The sequence below is a fragment of the Cydia pomonella genome, chromosome 5, assembly GCF_033807575.1.
Source record: "Cydia pomonella isolate Wapato2018A chromosome 5, ilCydPomo1, whole genome shotgun sequence".
Lineage (NCBI taxonomy): Eukaryota > Metazoa > Arthropoda > Insecta > Lepidoptera > Tortricidae > Cydia > Cydia pomonella.
Window position 1 is genome coordinate 14,573,303 of NC_084707.1, and position 20,678 is coordinate 14,593,980.

At 36.3% G+C, this 20,678-nt stretch overlaps 1 protein-coding gene across 8 annotated transcripts in view; it reads left to right on the forward strand.

Moving 5' to 3' along the window:
- LOC133517797 (neural-cadherin) overlaps positions 1 to 20,678 on the forward strand; it is a 431,760-nt gene that overhangs the window by 121,305 nt on the left and 289,777 nt on the right. The gene's annotated exons all lie outside the window — the stretch shown is intronic.

Consider the following 20,678-nt stretch of genomic DNA (forward strand, 5'->3'; position numbering starts at 1 on the left):
TGCGCCATGATTCGATTGCGCATTGACTTTGTAAGGTACTATTTAACGTCTACTTAAAAATATCATATGTAATTAATTGTACGCGCAATATAGAGGGGTGCGCCATGTCTCTTCAATTATAGTACATTGTAGGAGAGGCTGGAAAATCGCTCAAAGATGGACGAGTAAGTTTGAGGGCCGACACGTTATTGGAGGCCCTCAAATAATACGAGTTCATATTTAGCGTTTACGGCCGAGGCATTACATAGTGCTTTTCACGACTACTGCGAGGAAATAAGAAAATATTTGCATTAATTATAAGTACTTTAATAGAAATTAATATTTATATTGGCGTGAGGACAATTGTTGAAAGAAAGCGATGTAGTTTTGCCAGGAACGTTTATATTTTCTTCACTAGAAGAACTCATTTTAATAGCGTAGATACGCGTTTCTTGTATTTTTTACTCAAACACAATTTACACTGTCCAATTCAGTAGGTATTTTCCGATCCCGCCTTTTTTACTTTTTTTATCAATTTTAAGAGGCGTTTTTTTGTTGTTTGCTTCAAACCGACTCTTAGCGTTTTTTCTAAAAAACCACAAACAGTTAAAAAAGTAAAAACGCCTTAAGCATTAACTGAATGGTTTTGACGTTCCTTTTCTTACAACAAGTAATTGGTCCTATAAATAACCTTTTATTTTTGAAGGAAAAAGTTGCGCCAAAAAGATCTTTTACCATCACCAATGACAGATGATGATAACAATGATCACCAATGACAGATGATGATAACAATGAAACTTGTAGTAGTGGTGGTTCAGGTGCTACAGCTATTGCCTACTTTCCAGCTTGGTTTTAGACCATCTATTGCCATATTTCCGAACAGTGGCGTGAAAACAATATTATTGTCAGCTTATGACAAAATCACGAGTTTCTGGACAGTTTCAAACATATTTAACGAATCGAAAAATAGGTAAATCTAACGTTAGACAATAAATAGGTACAAAATGCTTATATAAATAATGTTTCTTTCAAAATAGCTTTTCACGCTTTCATTCATCCTTGTAATTTTGTTGTGGGACGAAGCAATATCATTCGACGTAAACAACTCTTGTCGAGTAAGTTCTCTTAATTTAAAGTTGATAGAACTTCACTGCTGTATTTGTGTTGTCAGATTTGTTAGGTTGGGTTAGTGCGGTTTATGTATCTAGGAAATTCTGTCCCTCCACTCACGTTGATTCCGCCATCCTTAATACGTATAACAACCCTTTATGTTTACTCACGTATTGTCGTATACTTATACACATACTTGTTTACAGATAAGCACAATTGAACTCTCGTTCAAGTGAGATACTCGACCAGACTTTAACCCGATTTTTCCCGAATCCTTTATACTTAAGCGTCATTGAGATTTTTGGTATATTCTACAAACATTTCGGCAGTGGATAATGTGCCTAGTTAAACCCTCAAAGGTCCAACGTTTCCGTGATGGAAAATAGATTTATTTTCATTCGGGATCGTGAATTTACCATATGTGACTTGCTTGGTCGGTGTATCGTATTCCTTCCTCGTCCGCATAGTAAAGAGGTAAAGTTTTCTGCTCGCTTTACTAGTGTCATCTCAATATCATGGGAACAAATCTTTTAAGTTCTGGATGCTAACAAAGAAAATGTAAGTTAAGTTCAGGCACGAACGAGTTACGCAAGTTTCAAGAGTATGAAGATAGTACGAATATTACCTTGCGAGTGCAGTCGAGTACCTACCTTGGATAAATGGCGGAAAGCTTTTAAAAAGGTCAAATCCTCGTGCGGAATCGTAAGGTTCGCCTGCCGGCGCACAGTCCTCGGCCTAATCACTACCACCGCCCGCATTTAAATGACTTTTTTCGCTCTTAAATATTGTCTTACTTCGAAAGTTTCGAGGCCTGTCGACCTCTTTCCTGAAAATAAGTCGTTCTAGCCGTATATGTATATTTGTAAGAACTGTGCTGTAGCGGCAGCGGATCGACCCTTTCTCGCGTGTAAATTGACATGTGCGTAGGTATCTCATATTTCAGTGTTTTCTCGCATGGGTTCGGGACAACGGGTAGGAATTGATTGTATCGGTATGTGTAACACTATAAATTGTCCGTTTCGGCGAGTAGGTCTGTTAGGCAAGCAGGTCGCGCCGTATCGCTTCATCGTAAATCAAGCAGCGGCATAATAAGCCGCCGCTTGGGCTCTAATCCGGTTAAGCTCTTAATCCCTATATCTGTCTCACATGCACAATAGCGAATATAATCCCGCTCAATACTTACCTCTCCAATACACTACTTCCTTGATGTATCGCGAATACTAATGCTATACGTGAAACTTTATAAAATAGTAAACTGCTTTTCGATCGTAAATTTATAGTGTTATCTTTGTTTACGTGCAAGGAATTCAAGTTCCGTCTGTGGTTAGATATCTGATAACGAATAGCACACTATTCTACTATAGATACCTACTACATCGGGTTCTCAAAACGATTTCAATGCAGTTTTGGATATGTTCATACATCGTGTTTTTTTTGTACTCCGTTAATTTCAAGGGTGCATTACTGAGCCAAAATTAAGTTAAATTCAATTTTGTTTACACATTGGTTAGTGTTTAGTACGAATTCATACATTTGTGCTAAACGGAAGTACTATCTCGCACGATCGATGTTCGAAACGTTATTGATAAGTCATAGTTTTCAATTGTTAGGTTGAGTTGAATGTAATGTTACCAACAACGCAGAATTTAATGTAATGCTACAACTATATGCAGCCTTAAATTATTTTGTATGAAAAAAAAAGACAAATTTACGAAAATTAACTATGTCACGTAGTTTCCTTAAATGTACTTAGCCATACCCTGAAGTTAACAGAATTTATTAGTAACATCGTGTATGGTATAGATATTAGGAAACCAAAAATCTGTTTCATTCGCATGAGATGGGTGCATCGCGCGTAGATGCAGTAAGGGTAAGGACAATAGATAATTTATGCATACTTTCATAGGCATGGACTGGACCTATCTACAGTCAACATCAAATACTTTGTAGCAACCCAACTGGCCAAATAGTTCGGTACACCATATATTTAATATGGTGTACCGAACTATTTGTCCACTTTGACTGCTACAAACTATTTGACGCTGACTGTACTATCCAATCGATAATTTCGCATTTCGATATGGCTTTGCATGTCTTCTTTGCTCGAATTATTCATTTTTCGTAGCCTTAAGGAATAGAAAAGGAACAAACCAGGTCTGAAAGCGATCAGCGAACCAGTGTGACCTTAGTTTGCCTTTGAATAGCGCGATCCTTCCGAATCTTGTGTAGCCGGATCACTGGCCCCTTAACCATGCGTATCTACTTGATAATACTTTATTCGATTTAACAGGGTTCGTGTTGCTAAATGAAAATTCAATATATTAACAACAGTGTATCGTGCTTTCACTAATGTAAAGGACGGCTAGTACGACTTGACGAGAATAAGCCTCCAGGATAACAGGAATATACCCCTACAAGTTTTAGTAACTTTGTAATCAACACACGAGATGTTACCCGCAGAAAGTTGAAACCAAGTAACTTATTTACATTTGGATTATGAGAATTGTGTGCACTCCTTAATTAAAAAGCCTAGTGTTTTTACATAGTCCGATGAATACGGGAAGGAAGTAATGTTAAAAATTTAATTTTTGATGCAAGCTTTTATCGCTGACTGTACTTTTATTCAACAGTCAACTGATACTCATCGGGACAATTTTAACAATCCCAAACACAATAAGGTTGCGATGTTTTATCACAGAGTTCCTATCGCCACCTCCGGATTCGATCATCAGATTCAGCTCCAACGAATAATGGTAAATGTGGTAAATAGGTTACTTAAATAGGTCAGGTATCCTATACGTGTCGTTGCTTTATTAAATTGCCACATACATATATATTTAAATTACATTGTGGAATATATCGATATGTATCGACGCATTCATATTTCATATTTATATGCATATTGCAACACGCGTGTCAATATTTAGTAAGCCGTTGGAAGAACATTACGAAAAACTAAACTAATAAGGTCAATATGGTCATCAAATATCAACACCGAAGAGAATAGAATGTTTACAAATTTGTAAAAACGACTCAACTGCCTAAACATGTCTTATTTGTGTAGTATGGATTACTCAAAAAATAATAAGTTGAAATCAAATTACTTATAGTCTTGCAGGACAATAGTGACATCAGAATAATATATGAATCTGGGGCCACGGTAAGACGAGCCAAGCGAGGCGCAAGGGCATTACCTACCTTTTCTCGATGTGCTTCGAAGTTTTTTGAACCCTCATAACTTGGGTTTGGATTATCCCAGATAAACAAAATTCTCGGGATATGATGTCGATAGTGGACCTTATTAAACATAAAACGTTTCAATTGCATAGCTTAGTACTTTAGATTTTATTGGTATCTAAAAAAAAACGATTTCGTCACTAACTCACTCATTCATTAATGATCATCAACACTCTTAAGGTAGTTCCTGAAGTCCTAGAAAGCTGAGATTTGGTATTTAAGCTAGTAATTGTACAAAAACAACAACAAAAAATCTAAAACATGAACTTTTATCCCCCTTACACTAGGGGTTGAAAATTTGTATGAGGGTTCCACAAATTTTGATGCTAGAGGTCTGAAAATTGATTTACGGCATTCGTGTGATAAATAATTAAATACGTATTTCAGGATTTTTAGGAAATTACCCCCCACCCTTTAAATTAGGGGAAGGAAGTTGTCATAAGCAACTTACTAAGATAAGTGTAATCCCCCCAAAAACATTTCCATGTAAAATATTGCCAAGACGAAATCATAGGGCCAAGCTTCTAGCTCTACAAGCCCTAACTTCATAAACTTTACCCCTTAGTCTAAATATGTGGCTTGGCCGTTTCGAGTACAAAGTACAAGAAACATGATTCATATATCATTCCGATGTCAGTGTATGTTCAAATCGGCCTGATAAGTTTGTTTGTGGAATTGTTATTACTTTAATAACTTGTGTACTTACATATTTGTGTGTCTACAATGAAGTGAGTACTACTAATACTACTACAATGATTTTCCATCGCGACTGTATGTACGCACGTACTCGGGTCGGGTAAAGAAGCAACCGAAAGCAATGTTTTATGCATAAACAAAATAAAAATATTAAATGTGCGCGGTACTGCAAATAAGGCGCATAAATATTGCGAGGTTATCACGTAGCAATTTCGGCATATTGGGCGTGCAGTTGCGGCGAGCGGGAGGAGCGGCGCAGAGTGCGCGCGAGATTCGCATACTGATCGTCTTCAGACTCCAAGCTGCGCCTTAAAAGTGTTGACGTTAACAGCAAAGTTTGGTGCTAATTAGGCTTATCATTCTTCTCAGTAGTACAATCAGCATCAAAAGTAGAGTATCAGACTATGCGTCAAGTTTACCATTCTGTGATAACCAAATGAGACATGTCTCTAGAATTAAACAGTTGCAGAAATAAATCTCTATTTTGAAAAGTAATCGAGGGTGACAAATACTTTTGGCGCTATTTTTCATACGCTACTAATGATTCTCTCTGTACATAACTGTGCGGTCGAGTTATAATATCGATGTTTATAATACGTCTTATTTTTCGAGGTATTTTTAATAATTTAATTTTAATTTCAATAGATCTCCCTCGCGCAGTTTTGTTGTTCTGAATTTCATAACGTGTATTAAGTACAACGACACTGGTCGTCTTTGCCGTAAAAACGCTTGTGTTAATTGTGTCATCAGATTTATCAGATGTAGGCGAATTATCGATGTACCTAACAACATCGTAACAGCGTATCGTTTTGCGGGGTGGTGTCAGTAATGTGATAATATAGTCAGCAACAGAACTTATTATTGTCGATGTTATCAGTAAAGTTTTGTGCTGATGAAGCTCATCATTCATCTTAATTTGAAAATCTCAAAAGTATTCGAATCGTGATGTTGAGGTTGATGAAACTTGTTTTTTCTCGGAGAGTATTGGGAGGATATACCTATAAGTACCCTTTTGATTACAACATCAGTCTGCAGGCAGCATGATGTAATATTATATATTAATGATACTCGCCCTCAACGTTAAAACTATTTTATCAATACCCATGAATCCCATAATATTTGAGTGTTGATTTTATTTGACTACTACTTTTGATTCCTGATTTAGAAAGGGAATATTCGTACGTTGCTTTTATTGTGTCTCGTAATTCCCAGTAGCGTTTAACACGACCTAAATATTTTATAGATTTATATGGTATTTTCTGTGAAATTTTAATTTTCTTTTAATGTTTCACCGCTCACAGCATTTTACCAACTCTGCATCGTAAAAGGCTTACGATTTTATGATTATGTATTCCATTTATATTATTACTCGTTATTATTCGCCATTTAGGGTTCAAGCCAATTGGTTGTCAATATAAACTAAACAATGTAAACTAAACCCTAAATGGTTCGACAATTATAGTCCGTGAGTGTACATATAAATAAAAGAGTTGTTCTTAAAATTCACTAAACTCAGTGGTTGAAATAATTCATCCGTAAAAATTTCACGTCAACTAACGTTGCTGACCCAATATTCAGATACGAGAATAGTCGGTTATGACTTACTGCTGAAGCAATAACTCCGACTAACGAATCGGGTTCACTTGCATATACCATCAAATTGAACACGCGATTAAATCATGCAATTTGACGAGGCTGACAGGCAGCGTGAAGCACCGATCGCCGAGTACGTGGATCATAGACTGCCGCCCACGGAGTTGGCATTTTAAAGCGTTTATGTAGACTGGCAGGCGCCGCATATGGGCGTTTCTTTGTAATACCGCCTTGTAGAGTGCTACGCGCCGAAACACGCCACTTAATTGCAACCAAGAACTACCATAACAGCCAGTGCTTGCTCTTAGGATGTAATCTTTGTTGATATTTGTAAATCATACGTAGACGCAACTGAGTTTAGTGATTGCGCTCTCATAGTAAGTATCTAAATTAATACCGGAATAAGTTAGCCATTAATTATGTGATTAATCTGTATTTATTCGCATTTTTTGGGCAATAAAGCGTCTTAAGTAGTACTATTATATGCTCCGTCTAGTAGAATGATCTATATCATGGATTTAATTAATCAATACAAGAGGACATAGCGATGGGCCAACCTCGCTTATCAATCCACACTGGGCGGCTCTTGTTATTGATCTTAATCGCATTGACACGCCTACGACTGATACACGGACATAACACCACTTGCGACTTGATAATTCAATTAAATAGTAGTTGTCTGTCTGCTTCTTGAAATTTGAACTACAATAACTAATCGATAATAAAAATAAAGGCTTAATGGAATCGAAATTGATCTTAAATCATAGCTCCGAGTAAGAACCCTCATTCATAACGTTTTTCAATAAAATAAAAGCTAAATGAAGTAAATTACGATTCTAGAGAAAAATACACAGATACGCAACGGAAACGATCGTACAATGAATTCACGCCGTTATGTAGCGAAAAATAAATTTATATTGAATGCAGGTAAATAGGCTTAGTCTTTCAGGTATGTTTATATACGTATATGGGCCTTTGTTGCCTTATGATAATCATTTAATTTATTCATAACACCCGTGTTTGTGTCGAAGGTTAAAAATAAATATTCATCCCCAAAAACCCCAAACAATTTGACTCTGTTGTAAACAGCAGTCGCAGCTACATTCTTGGAAACGTATTATTAGTAGAGATAAATGCTTTCATGAATTATTCACGAAATTATAAAATGCGGAAGATGGCGTGAAGCGAAAAACAATGAATCCAATCATAATGAGAGCAAGCGTTACGAGTCACCGCCGGCGCCCCTCGTTCCTTTCCGACGACAGCCAAGTATGTTGGTCACGGTAGCGGTAGCGGACGCGGAAGCGAGTTACCTCAATAGTACATTTTCGATGCTAGTGCGGAAAGTATGTTATTACTTCACGAGTACCGAGATATCTTGCCACGAGCCGTAGAATGTTTTAAGTTTCCAAAGGCAACATTAGATATTGTTTTCATACAATTTAAATATGCGATACACAAATAATCGTAAATAACGATACTTAGGTAATAATAGTATAATATTTTATATTTACAATAAAATTGTTTCTAGCTTATAGAACATGCATAAAAAAGTGCTTGTTGTTTTTCTTATTTTTTCTCAACTGTATTAAAAAACGTCGTTCGATACACGTGCGGAAATGTCAATCTTCACTCGTCCCGAGTCTTACCACTCACCTATTAATGACATACTTTCCGCACTAGCATCGAAATGTACTATTTTACTTCATTATGTAAACTTTGCATCGGGGTTGCTCGTCAAAACAACTAAGAATTGTTTTTTTTTTATACTACGCCTGATGGTAAGCAGACACCGTAGCCTATGTACGCCTGCAACTCCAGAGGAGTTACATGCGCGTTGCCGACCCTAACACTCCGCACCCCCGTTGAGCTCTGGCAACCTTACTCACCAGCAGGAACACAACACTATGAGTAGGGTCTAGTGTTATTTGGCTGCAGTTTTATGTAAGGTGGAGGTACTTCCCCAGTTGGGCTCTGTTCTAGATCTGGAATGACATTAGCTGTGCTGTGGACAAAGCGAGATGACATTCACAATGCCCATACCTGTCTTGTGATTTTAAAATTATTAACATTTAACTCTATAAAATAAAATTGTAGTTAGTTATTCAGTCAACTGCGCAACATACATATGTGTATTATTATGTGGATACAAACTATTCGGAAAGTACAAAACTGATTTACGTATTGCAATGTCAGTTTACCCGCGCATAAAGTAGACGGAGAGTTGCCCGCTACAATTTTTGTACTTGCCCTCCACGCTGCATACCCGGCGCCGCGAATTTCGCGTTCTATTTTTATTGACCCTGCTCTCTCGCACGTTTTGCGGTACTTTCTTTCGACCCGTGCGTCCCCTGGCGGTTTTTATCGTTTATTACGATAATTTTTTTAATTTAACTGCCCCTCATACATACCTATGCTGCTTATTTAAATATTTATTTGTACCAGTTATTGCTGTGTAATATTATTGTTCCAGTGACAGTAAAAGTAATGAAGCACAAACGAAGTTTCACAGCGCTTGTTCGCAAATTGGCCATTACAGCTTGTATAAAATATTGCATAGAAGAAAGTCATGTTAAAATCGGTTTAAAAAAAATAGCTTCGTCTATAAAACTCATTAATTGATTCTCAATCAATGATTAACTACTGTCCAAACGATCCGGCGATGCCGAGTTCCGGACTAAGAGGCCAATTCAAACTTACGTTGTGACGTCAAAATGATATCTAAATAATGACAGTCGCGCGTGCATTTTGCTCGTACTTGTCCGTACATATATTGGCGCGAGCGAGACGGTTGGGTGACTGACATTTAGATATCATTTGATGTCACCACGTCAGTTTTAATTGGCTTCTCGCCTGCGTTGTTTTTATATCCTGGTTGAAATATTTATCAAATAATAATTGTATGATGCTTGTAAAGTAGGAGAATGCCCACGATACGTAATGCCGTTTCCGAACTAAAACATCGGACTGGTCCATATACGGATCTGTATGCAAATTGACAATCGGGTAAATTGCCAAAGCACAGAGTTAAAACGAATAAAAATATAAGCTTTACTTTTGCATTAAAATGATAGGGTAGTCGATTAGGAGAACAATTTTGAAATGTCAAATATAAAAATGCAGTGTTCGGTTTAAAAACTAAACATGATAAGCAGGGCCCGTACTTTTCATGCCGTTGACGCAAAAATGACGTAATTTAACATACAGGTAGTTTTATTACAACACTACAAATTTAAATAACTTACTTATTGACGGGTAGAAAAATAAATACCTGTAACGTCAATTAAAGCTTGTTACGCTGTTAAAAATCAAAAATATGTATTATTTAACAAAATAATAATCTATTATTTATTTGAGTGACAATAAGGTGAAAGTCAGTTAGACGTTTCTGTACTGATTGACAAGTATATGTATCAGATAGCTAAAGAGGTTGACAAATGATTAAGTATTACGAAAATACTAATTGAAATCATACTCTATGTAGCGTGACGTCATTTTTCTGTCAACGGCATGAAATGTACGGGCTCTGATGATACGATTTTGTAAAGTAAAGAAGACTTTTTAAGTCAGGCATTGCTAGGATAATAATCCTAAGCGATTTAAAGGTTTCACCATAGATAGGTTCCCTGTTGCAAAACTGTTGAGAAAATAGGAGATATATACGTCTATGTAATTTTAGTATTAAGCATTTGTATTTTAAATACACACAGGTTTTAGGTATTGGCATTTTGAAATTCCTGAACAAAATCAACCCACTTTTGTAAGCAGTCGAAGAACTCGTAATTTCAATATGAAATGACTGATTATGCCTCACAGTACACCAAGTTATGCACAGCAAGTTTCAATCGAATATCATCATTTTCTAGATTAACGCTTTGCCTATCTCTTATACTGTGCCATTTGGCATTATCGGGTTCCCCTGTTGCTGTGACGTAATATGTAGATGACCCCATAGCAATATTACTCCATGTCCTAAATGTACTGGAATTAGAGAAGGCTAGTATCGATTGGTGGTGGCATGAGGTTTGCCAAGATTAGAGCCCGCAGTTTGTTGTTTTTTCATTCGTTTTTCGTTGGTCAACCGGCGAATGGTGCGGAGAAAATCAACATCAGACTTTCATGATTCGTTTATTTGGTTTTTAAACGAGTTCTGTATGTTTTATTTGTCCACGCTTAAGTAGTCTTTAGAGACCGGCACGTGTGATTAATGGAGCTTCCGCCAAGATAAAACGAAATAACTTTGAAATATATTCATTTTGAAATGGTTCTCCGATAGTAGAGAGGTTCCGCAAGTCACCTATTTCAAGTATTTCCAATTACTTGGGCTTAGCGGAGCTGTACAATGTCGCAAGTGACAAAGCAATATTCCGTCTGGAGCGTCGTCGGGAACTTGGTGGCCTACATTTAACGTTGCGCCCTCGAGAATCCGTGATGAGCAGACCTGAGTGCACCGCCTGCCGGATTAATGTCGGCAACTACTAAATATTGCTATTTACCAAATAATCTTCGTTTATGATGTTAAATTGTATTTCACACCTAGAATGCTATACCCAACTTGCGATCTCCGAGCGTGGCACTGCTAATGCTTCTTATTAGGTAATTAGGTCAAAGATACATTAATTGAGTAAGATGTTCTCTGATTGTCAACTTGACGTTTGACAATTCAGTGACCGAAAAACATACGGCGCAGTAGAGCGCCATCTGCTTTGGATATCAAAATAAGGAGCACGTTTTTTTTTCTGACTTTACCTTTTTATTACAATTAATTTTCTTTGCTTAGCTAACAAGATGGATTTATCACTACGCACTATTAAAATTACACTTATGGTACGGTCGAATTAATTCGCCAGCTAATAAATATCTGAAAGCGTCTTAGATGCTTTTGATACGGTTGTTTAATAGTCGTTTGTTAATATTCGTCAAATACGAACCCTCCTAAGGACGGGCACATTTATCGCCTCGACGTTAAATTATTTATTTATAATATAACACAGCTTGTAACATAATTTTCCTTGTCATTACGACGGCTATTCACGAGACGAATCCCGGTAATTTGAAAGCTTTCTGGGAGACGGGCGCAGTTTCCGCGGTACCTTGCGCGGAGCTTGAAATTTTCCTAAATCGTCAACTCAACACGAGGAGCATTTATAGGCGCCATAAGTTACAGGAACGCGCCTCGGTCTCGTAAAAATCGCCCAGCCGCCGTCTAAACCCAATATGCTCTGCTCGTTTGCACTTATATGCCCGTGCCCGCCGCTCACCCATGAATCGGAATTAAAGCTGGCTTGTTTCAGTTTCATTCTGTTTGATATATAAATATCGGCATTGCGTACGCAATATTTGACTTGTTCGTTATTAGCGAAGATACACAGACAGGCGTTTGTCGAACAAGTAGGCAGGCGAGTTTAATTAAAATAGCACTGTTAGCGCTCGTCCGGCCGCCGCCGGCGTGGGCTCGGCGCGGCTCGGCGTGGACCGTTCAATAAGCGCCTCCTAATTAAAACACCTATAATTAATTTATAGGAACCATCACTATTACCGTCAAATCGCTTTGTCCGCTATTATGAGAACACATTTTAATACCAACGATAAACTTAATCGTTGCTTAGGATAATCGTAAATTATAAATAAATAAATCAATATTATAGGGCATTATTACACAAATTGACTAAGTCCCACAGTAAGCTTAATAAGGCTTGTGTTGAGGGTACTTAGACAACGATATATATAACATATAAATGTATAGAAAACACCCATGACTTGGGAACAAATATCCATGCTCATCACACCCATCAATGATTATCCTTTTAAGCTATTTAATTTCATTTTAGATGTGTTCGTTAACCAAATGTTAACTTGGATTATATTGGAAAGGAATAGTAATAGTTTGTTGAACCAACATTGTATAAAGACATCAGACGGTAACGACCATACTTAGTTTTATCATAGACTAGTAAATATTCAAGACGTATAACATCCATACAATACAACATCGCGTTCCTCTCGTGCCTTTTTATTAGCTTTATACTATAAACTCTGTCACCTGCTGCTATTTATGACTTCTATACGTAAAACATCCCTGGCCGCCGTCATATACACAAAAGTAAAAATACAGCATATTAAAAGCATTTTAGGCATTATCTTATTTAATGGCGCCATCTAGTTATAATTTATTTAACCCCTTTTCTTCGGGCTTACTCGTAAAATACCTTGTTTATGATTTAAATCTACTTTTGTGACTATAAATGCAGTCCATTTTTTAACCCACGACGCAAAAAAGGGGTGCTGTACGTTTGAGGACAATATCTGTTTGCCTCTCTCAAACGGATGAACCGATTTTGGTGCGTTTTTTTTTCGTGAAAGCGAGATTACTTGCGGTGGTTCTTAGCATGGTTAATAAAAATCAAAATGATGTGAGGCATGTTAGGTATAAAATTGTTTAAAATCGTATGATTAGCGTAGGGGTTTCTTTTTAATTGAACAATTATATTCATCCAGAGGCTAAGATGATGATGATGATGATGATGATGATGAATTATATTCATCCCCCAAGTGCCAAACCTAGACAATTAGATATTGACATTGACTCTCGATCAGGGATCGGAAACCGGTATTTTTTGTATGGGAACGAAAACGGTATTTTTTCGTTCTTTGTTAATTACTTCATTTCTAATTAGGCAATCTAATAATACGAAGTCGTTATCTGAAAACACAACTGAGTCCTACATTTAGAGTATAAAATAAACCGAAATATATGGTTATTTCGATGTTTTTGCAAAAAACCGGTCCCGATCCCTGCTCTCGATACCTATCTCATTATTTTTTTTTGCTAATTTATCTTATTTTTACGAGCTTTTATTTAACTTGCCCTGTTAGTGTGTGTGTTATTTTGTTAGTGTCAAATCTTTGAATCTTAGAAATTGCATACATATGTAAGTCGGGTGACAATGCAATATTATCTTATCTGAGCTGATCTGATGATGGCGACAGGAAATGGCCATAGAAACTCTGTGATGAAACAACGCAACCTGAATTGTGCTTGGGAAATTGTTTTTAGAATTGTCTCGATGAATATTAACTGCCAGTGGAAAGAAAAATACAGTCGGCGACAAAAGCTTGTACTAATTTTTTTTTTTTTTTTTTACTAATTTTTATTTCGATCTAAATAAAATAAAACATATATATAGGTATATGGTTAAAAACGTATACTTTTTTAAGTCTAAACTACCTGCACCTTAAATTCAGTACTGAAACTGCGCGCATTTTCGGGTGATACTGGAATTCTCAAGAAGACACTCTTTTGTATTCAATACAGCTTCGGAAAGAATTACTTTCTTGTAGCTATAAAATTGTCCCACTTGTTGCTCTAAGTGCACTTTCATTTTACTATATTGTCTGTCTAACTGAAGAGTTTTGCTAGCCAAGAGTTTTTATGTAGTCTCATCGTAAAATAAGCTTGTTTTTATTGACAAGTCCATGACCTAATAGGCTATCGGAAGAAATTGAAGCATAAAAATAACCTCGGGACGTCTCTCTTACATTAATGACTGTGAATGCTTTTAACGTAATGGATACGCTTATCTCCACTCGGACGGACCGTCAAACCTTGTCCGATGGAAATGCGGGTCCTGGCAAACATGGTTAATGGCATCTCTCCCATTTACCTGATCTTTTAGATTGTTTATTGGGTCCCAGCAGTAAATATTAATTGATGGTTGCTCTTATGTGATAATGAAGTTATATTTGGGCTAAATTGGTTATAAGAATAATGGCAATCAGTAGGGCAATGTGGGCCCGAGCGGTGAGCATATCAGTACGGGGCGGGGCCCGGTGAGTAATGGAACTTTTAGCTGGCGTTAGAGGAGGGTCCACTTGTCTTGCGCTATGATTGATAACGGCTCATGGCAGATTTTGTTACCATATGCCCACAACGAAGAAACAGTTGAAAAAGCTCAACTGAATTAATATTTGTTGGTTTTATTCGTATTTGTAAAATAAAAATAGTGCAAACATCGGCAATGCCTAAAAACCTGTACTGAAACTGTGTTGAAAAAGGAAACCTCGTCAAAGTAATGTGTACTTTGTGATCATTTTTGCCTACCGATTATGACGAGAATTTAAAAAGGGTTGCCTACAAGTTGGCAGCAGATCTCAATATGTGTTTACTTTTCAAATCTGAGGAATGGCTTTTATTTAATGAGACTCGCTTAGTAGCTCTAACTAATATAGTAAAGTCCCCTATTTTGTAATCCAGGCTGTGTTTGTCAATTACATTTTATACTGTGAAATATGAACTCCTTTGCAAAATTTCTGTGCTGGCGTTAAGTTTTATTTTTGGAACTCCGATGGCATGTTCTAAACAAATGTATGTAACGTTTGGTTTTTTTAGAACATGTGGAACAAATGCACGAAATAATAATTTAATAGGAAGTCATTATGACTATGTATTGTTATTTGTATTATGTATTTAATATGCTTAAATATTCCTCGCTTGAAATGAAGGATTACGTAATTATTTCTAATAACAACATATCTGAAATTAATGATGTTGTGTGTTGCATGATAGTAAATTCATTGATAAAATTGAAGGGGTAATGTATCATCATTATCAAATCATTGATCGAAGCGTAGGTACACAAATGAGACAAAAGCACAGAGAGGGTGATTGCCTGGCAATCGCAATGTTGTTTGGGTTACATTCGATTAGATGTACATTTCAGTTTTGAGTTCATTATGGTACTGAAATTTATACTTATCGATGGGTTAAATGATAAATATTTATCTATTTAATTCCCGCAGGATGAAAGGCTTAGCCATGACTGCTCTCGTAGCTCGTATCAGGCTTATCCAGACGTGAGGTAACAAAAAATACCAAAAATATGTATTAGCCATTATTATGACATAAAATGCCTGTGTATTATATGCAGGTTGTATCATAAATGCTGATGCGATGAAAAAACTTTTTTCCTTAATTTCTTATTAATTTTTAATTTAAATTACAAAATAACTTTGAGAAATTGGCAGAATGTGAGACATTCTACTAATTAAGATGAGTTTCTGAGTGGAAATATAATAAGTTCATGTCTTTACCTTGTTCGTGCTCATACTTATGTATAATGTACCTACAGATGGTAACACGAAATGCGGTTTTTCTGCTTGGTATATATAAGTTTGACTTTAATTAACTTACATTAAATATCGGTGCACTCACGTATTTTAAGTCGAAGTTTCCTCGACATGTTAATATGTTTGGTTATGGAAGTTTTCTTATTAAAATTGCTAATGTACATACTTCAAGGCTAGATCTAAGTACATTTTAATTAGAGTATTGTTTGATCACTTAATCTTCACAGCGTCACAGTGCGTATAATCTCTCTGCAAAGTTAAATCCTCAATCTGTCGACAATTTCATTGATTACTCTGTGTAGCGAAAAAGTCATATTTTGTTATGACATAATTTACACAATGCAATGATGAGTTCAGTTCACGATTTAAAGTACGCATGTATAAATGTATATTGAGCACAAAGGATACAATAATTTTTAGTTATCAACAACATACAAGCTTATTATATAATAATAATAATTCAGCCTATAGACGTCCCACTGCTGGGCACAGGCCTCCGCTCATGCTTATTATACAACGTGTCCCAAAACTCAACGATAAGCCGGCACCAGAGGATGGAGCTGCTTATGATTAGTCGAGAAAAAATAAGGAAAAAAATATATCTCAATTATTTTAGAAATTACAGAAAAAAAAAATGAAATTCATCGAAAATCGACATCCCTAATGGTATTTTTAACGACCATGTCACAAATATTCAAATATTACTGTTTTTTTTTTTGTTTTTGGAAACTTAAGTAGCCCTGCTATCTAACACAGTTCTTAAAAATACCATAATACATGTAGTTTTTACACAAAAAATAATCAAAATTCATTTTGTCCCTACAATTTTGAAAGATTTTTTCTTACAGTCCACTTTCAATCATCATGGTGTAAAAAAATAGTATCGACACCACTATGGCAATTATTTTCAAAAGTTGACGCAACTAACCAAGATTCCAAAATGGTATAATACTTTAGGAAACCTAGTCACAAAAAATAAACAACGAATTTTTAAACAAGAATCGACATTATTTAATGTTGGCGGTAATCACTTTTACTGTACCCAAAAAAGGATTTTTGTTGTTGAAAAATGTTGAATAAATGCAAAGAAATGGTACAATTTTTTTTCCTTTTTTTTAAATTCATTTACTACATTATTAATACTACAGTAAATGTTCAAATTGCCTGCCACCGGCATTAATACAGACATGACATCGCCTTAGAAATGATCGTTTTATCCGTCGTGCATATCTTCTACCATTGATATGATCCGCAGCTTGTGTGATTTTTTGGCGAAGCTCGTCCAATGTTGCTATGGGTTTTGAGTAGATTTTGTCTTTAAGACAGCCCCAGTAGAAGAAGTCCAGGGGGTTCAGGTCGGGCGAACGGGGTGGCCACAAGATAGGACCAAGTCGCCCGATCCAACGCCCTGGATACTCTTGGTTTAAGTATTCTCGCACTGCACGGGCATAGTGAGCTGGGCAACCATCATTTTGAAACCACATGTTTTGTAAATCACGTAAAGGCACGTCTTCTAATAATTCAGGCAAGTCGTTTTGTAAAAAGGTCAAATAGCCATCACCATTAAGGTTTCCTTGTAACTCAAAGGGTCCAATTACATTTCCATTTAAGATGCCCGTCCATAAGTTAACCTTGATTGATACTGAGATTTGTCTTCTCTCATCAAGTGCGGATTTTCATTGCTCCAACTATGTAAGTTGTGTAGATTTGAATAGCCATCTTTCTTGCAGGTTGATTCATCCGACCATAGAACTTTGTCTAAGAATTGGGGATCTTCCCTGTGCTTTTGCAGCATCGCACGGCAAAATGCGACCCGATGTGGATAGTTCCGCGGTAGTAACGTCTGCACACGCCTGTAGTGATATGGGTGAAGTCTGTGACGTTTTAGAATTCGATGTGCAGAACTTTTTGGTATTCCCGTAGCTAGTTCTATGGCACGTACCGAGGTAGTTGAATCGTTTTCTATTTCATTGAGAACTTCTTCATCGCGTTCCAATCTAGGTCTTCCAGTGTGTCTCCTGTCAAATGGTAAACGACCTTCCGCAAAGGCTTGATGTACATTAATAAACACTCGATAATCCGGATGTCTTTGAACATTTGGGTACCTTTCTCGATACAATCTGCTAGCAGCGTTAGCATTGCATCGGCATTCTCCATAAATGAGATGCATATTAGCGTATTCCAACGGTGTGTACGGTAGCGGCATGATAAATGCTAAACAATCCAGAATACGGAAAAAGTCCAATACACAAAACACAATCATAGTCCAAAATAATGCCAGGTCAGTACAGTTTGCAGATCACCAGTCCAAAAAGCAAAGCCAAGAGTTGTTAGTATGAGAGCCACATCAATTAATACGGAACGGTGCACAGCGAACAAAGGATCAGAGTGTACTGACTTGAAAATTGTATTAACTATCCACATTTTCCATTGAAATTTTAAAACTTGCAACAACAACCCTTTTCAAAAGTGATTAATATCAACATTTAAAAATGTCGGTTCTTGTTTAAAAATTCGTTGTTTTTTGTTGTGACTAGGTTTCCCAAAGTATTATACCATTTTGGAATCTTGGTTAGTTGCGTCAACTTTTGAAAATAATTGCCATAGTGGTGTCGATACTATTTTTTTACACCATGATGATTGAAAGTGGACTGTAAGAAACAATCTTTCAAAATTGTAGGGACAAAATGAATTTTGATTATTTTTTGTGTAAAAACTACATGTATTTTGGTATTTTTAAGAACTGTGTTAGATAGCAGGGCTACTGAAGTTTCCAAAAACAAAATAAAAAACAGTAATATTTGAATATTTGTAGACATGGTCGTTAAAAATACCATTAGGGATGTCGATTTTCAATGAATTTCATTTTTTTTCTGTAATTTCTAAAATAATTGAGATATATTTTTTTCCTTATTTTTTCTCGACTAATCATAAGCAGCTCCATCCTCTGGTGCCGGCTTATCGTTGAGTTTTGGGACACGTTGTATACTATTATTATATTGAAATTATACTAAACAGGATGTCTCTCATCGCGGGGTTTTAAATTCAAGCCTCTACGGTAGTTTTAAAATCTGTAGGATATCCCAGGGATTTGAGAACGTGGAACTTTTCCGTATTGGCCCCTCTACTATTGCATTACTAATAAATGTAAGAAATAAAAAGAATAGATAAACTCACTTCAGTTCACGTCCATGTCCAGGCCATGCCTGGAGTAAACTAATGATATCTGACGATGTATGAGTATCGTCGTCTTTTTATTAACTCAGTGCATACTTATACATATACCTATGAGTCGCAGAATATACGCTACGTACGTGACGCTGTTAGGTCGTCGCCTAAATCCAATGTTTAATTAGTATTTGTCTCATTGTATTTCATTTTTAACCGACTTCAAGATTTCCGAAGGAGGAGGTTCTCTATTCGGTTGTATGGTTTATTTTTAATGTTTGTTACTTCATAACTTTGTCATTTCTGAACCGATTTTGAAAATATAAATATATTGGTCTCGTTTTTGTCAAAACTCAGTTCTGATGATGGGATCCAAGAGGATCCATTTACATTTAAAAAAGTGTCATTTGATGAAGTGGAACTGCTGATGCTGATCAGAATGGAACTCTTCAATGACGCATAGTTCCCGCTTGGCGATTTGTCGTCTTCGTTATGATTGTTAGGCAAATTAGGTTTTCAAGATTTTTTTGTCAAGCTCGAGATCTTATGGTAGAATCTATGAGGAATCGAGGAAACTCCTTAAATGTTAAGGGCATACTATACGTATGATGAAGTGGAACTGCTGGTGCAGATCAGAATGGAACTCTTCAACGGCGCATAGTTCCTTGGCGATTTGTCGTCTTCGTTATGTTTGCTAGGCAAATTAGGTTTTCAAGATTTTTTTTGTCAAGCTCGAGATCTGATAGTAAAATCTATGAGGAATCGAGGGAACTCTTCAAATGTTAAGAGCTTACGTATAGTGATTTTTGTATTTTCATCAACAAATCAAGCATTTACATTTAAACAAGTGACATTTGACGCAGTGGAACTGCTGATGATGATTAGAATGAATCTCTCCAACGACGCATAGTTCACGTTTGGCGATTTATCCTCTTCGCTGTGTTTGTTAAGCAAATTAGATTTTTAAGACAAATTTTTGTCAAGTTCGAGTTCTGACGATGGGGTTCATGAGGAATCGAGGTAACTCCTCAAATGTTAAAGGCATGTATATAGTGATCTAAGTATTTTCATCAACAAATCAAGCATATGAACAAATTCATATGAGACATTACACAATGACGTCACTGACCTACTATTTTATATTTCTATCCTATTTATTATATCTATGAGTATTTATATCTATATAATAAATACGATAGAAACTTGTGTTTAAAAATACCTGCTATCTATGTTTTTCTAATAATTATCTGGTGCTTTATTTCATGCATGGTGTGAAATAATTTATTGTAAATACGGTCGAATACCCTATTGCGGGTATCTTACCAGTCAACCATAGGGAAAATCTGAAATGTGTCAAGGTGGGTGCAGTGACAAAAAAAAACGTTTTACCTCCTTTTCTACATAATTAGGCGTAGCTGTCTTTTTAATATCAATGTATGAAATCCAAATTCAACAATCATCTTCCTTTCACCCGGTCTCCCTCATTGAAGTCGGTTTTTTTTCTTAAAAATTATGTAGTTACACAGTGCCTCAGTTTTACTGTACCTAATGCTCTACCTACCGCTGAACCGATTAAGATGAAATTTGGTATTGAGATAGGTTGAGGCCTGGGAAAGTATACTTATTATCCATCATCATCATCATTTACAGTAGACAAAGTTACAGAAGCTAGTGCTATAGGAGTTACTCCTTTTTAGGGTTCCGTATTATTACAAGCTTTTATTAAACTTTCCCTGTTAGTATCTACATATGTGTGGGTCAAATTTTGG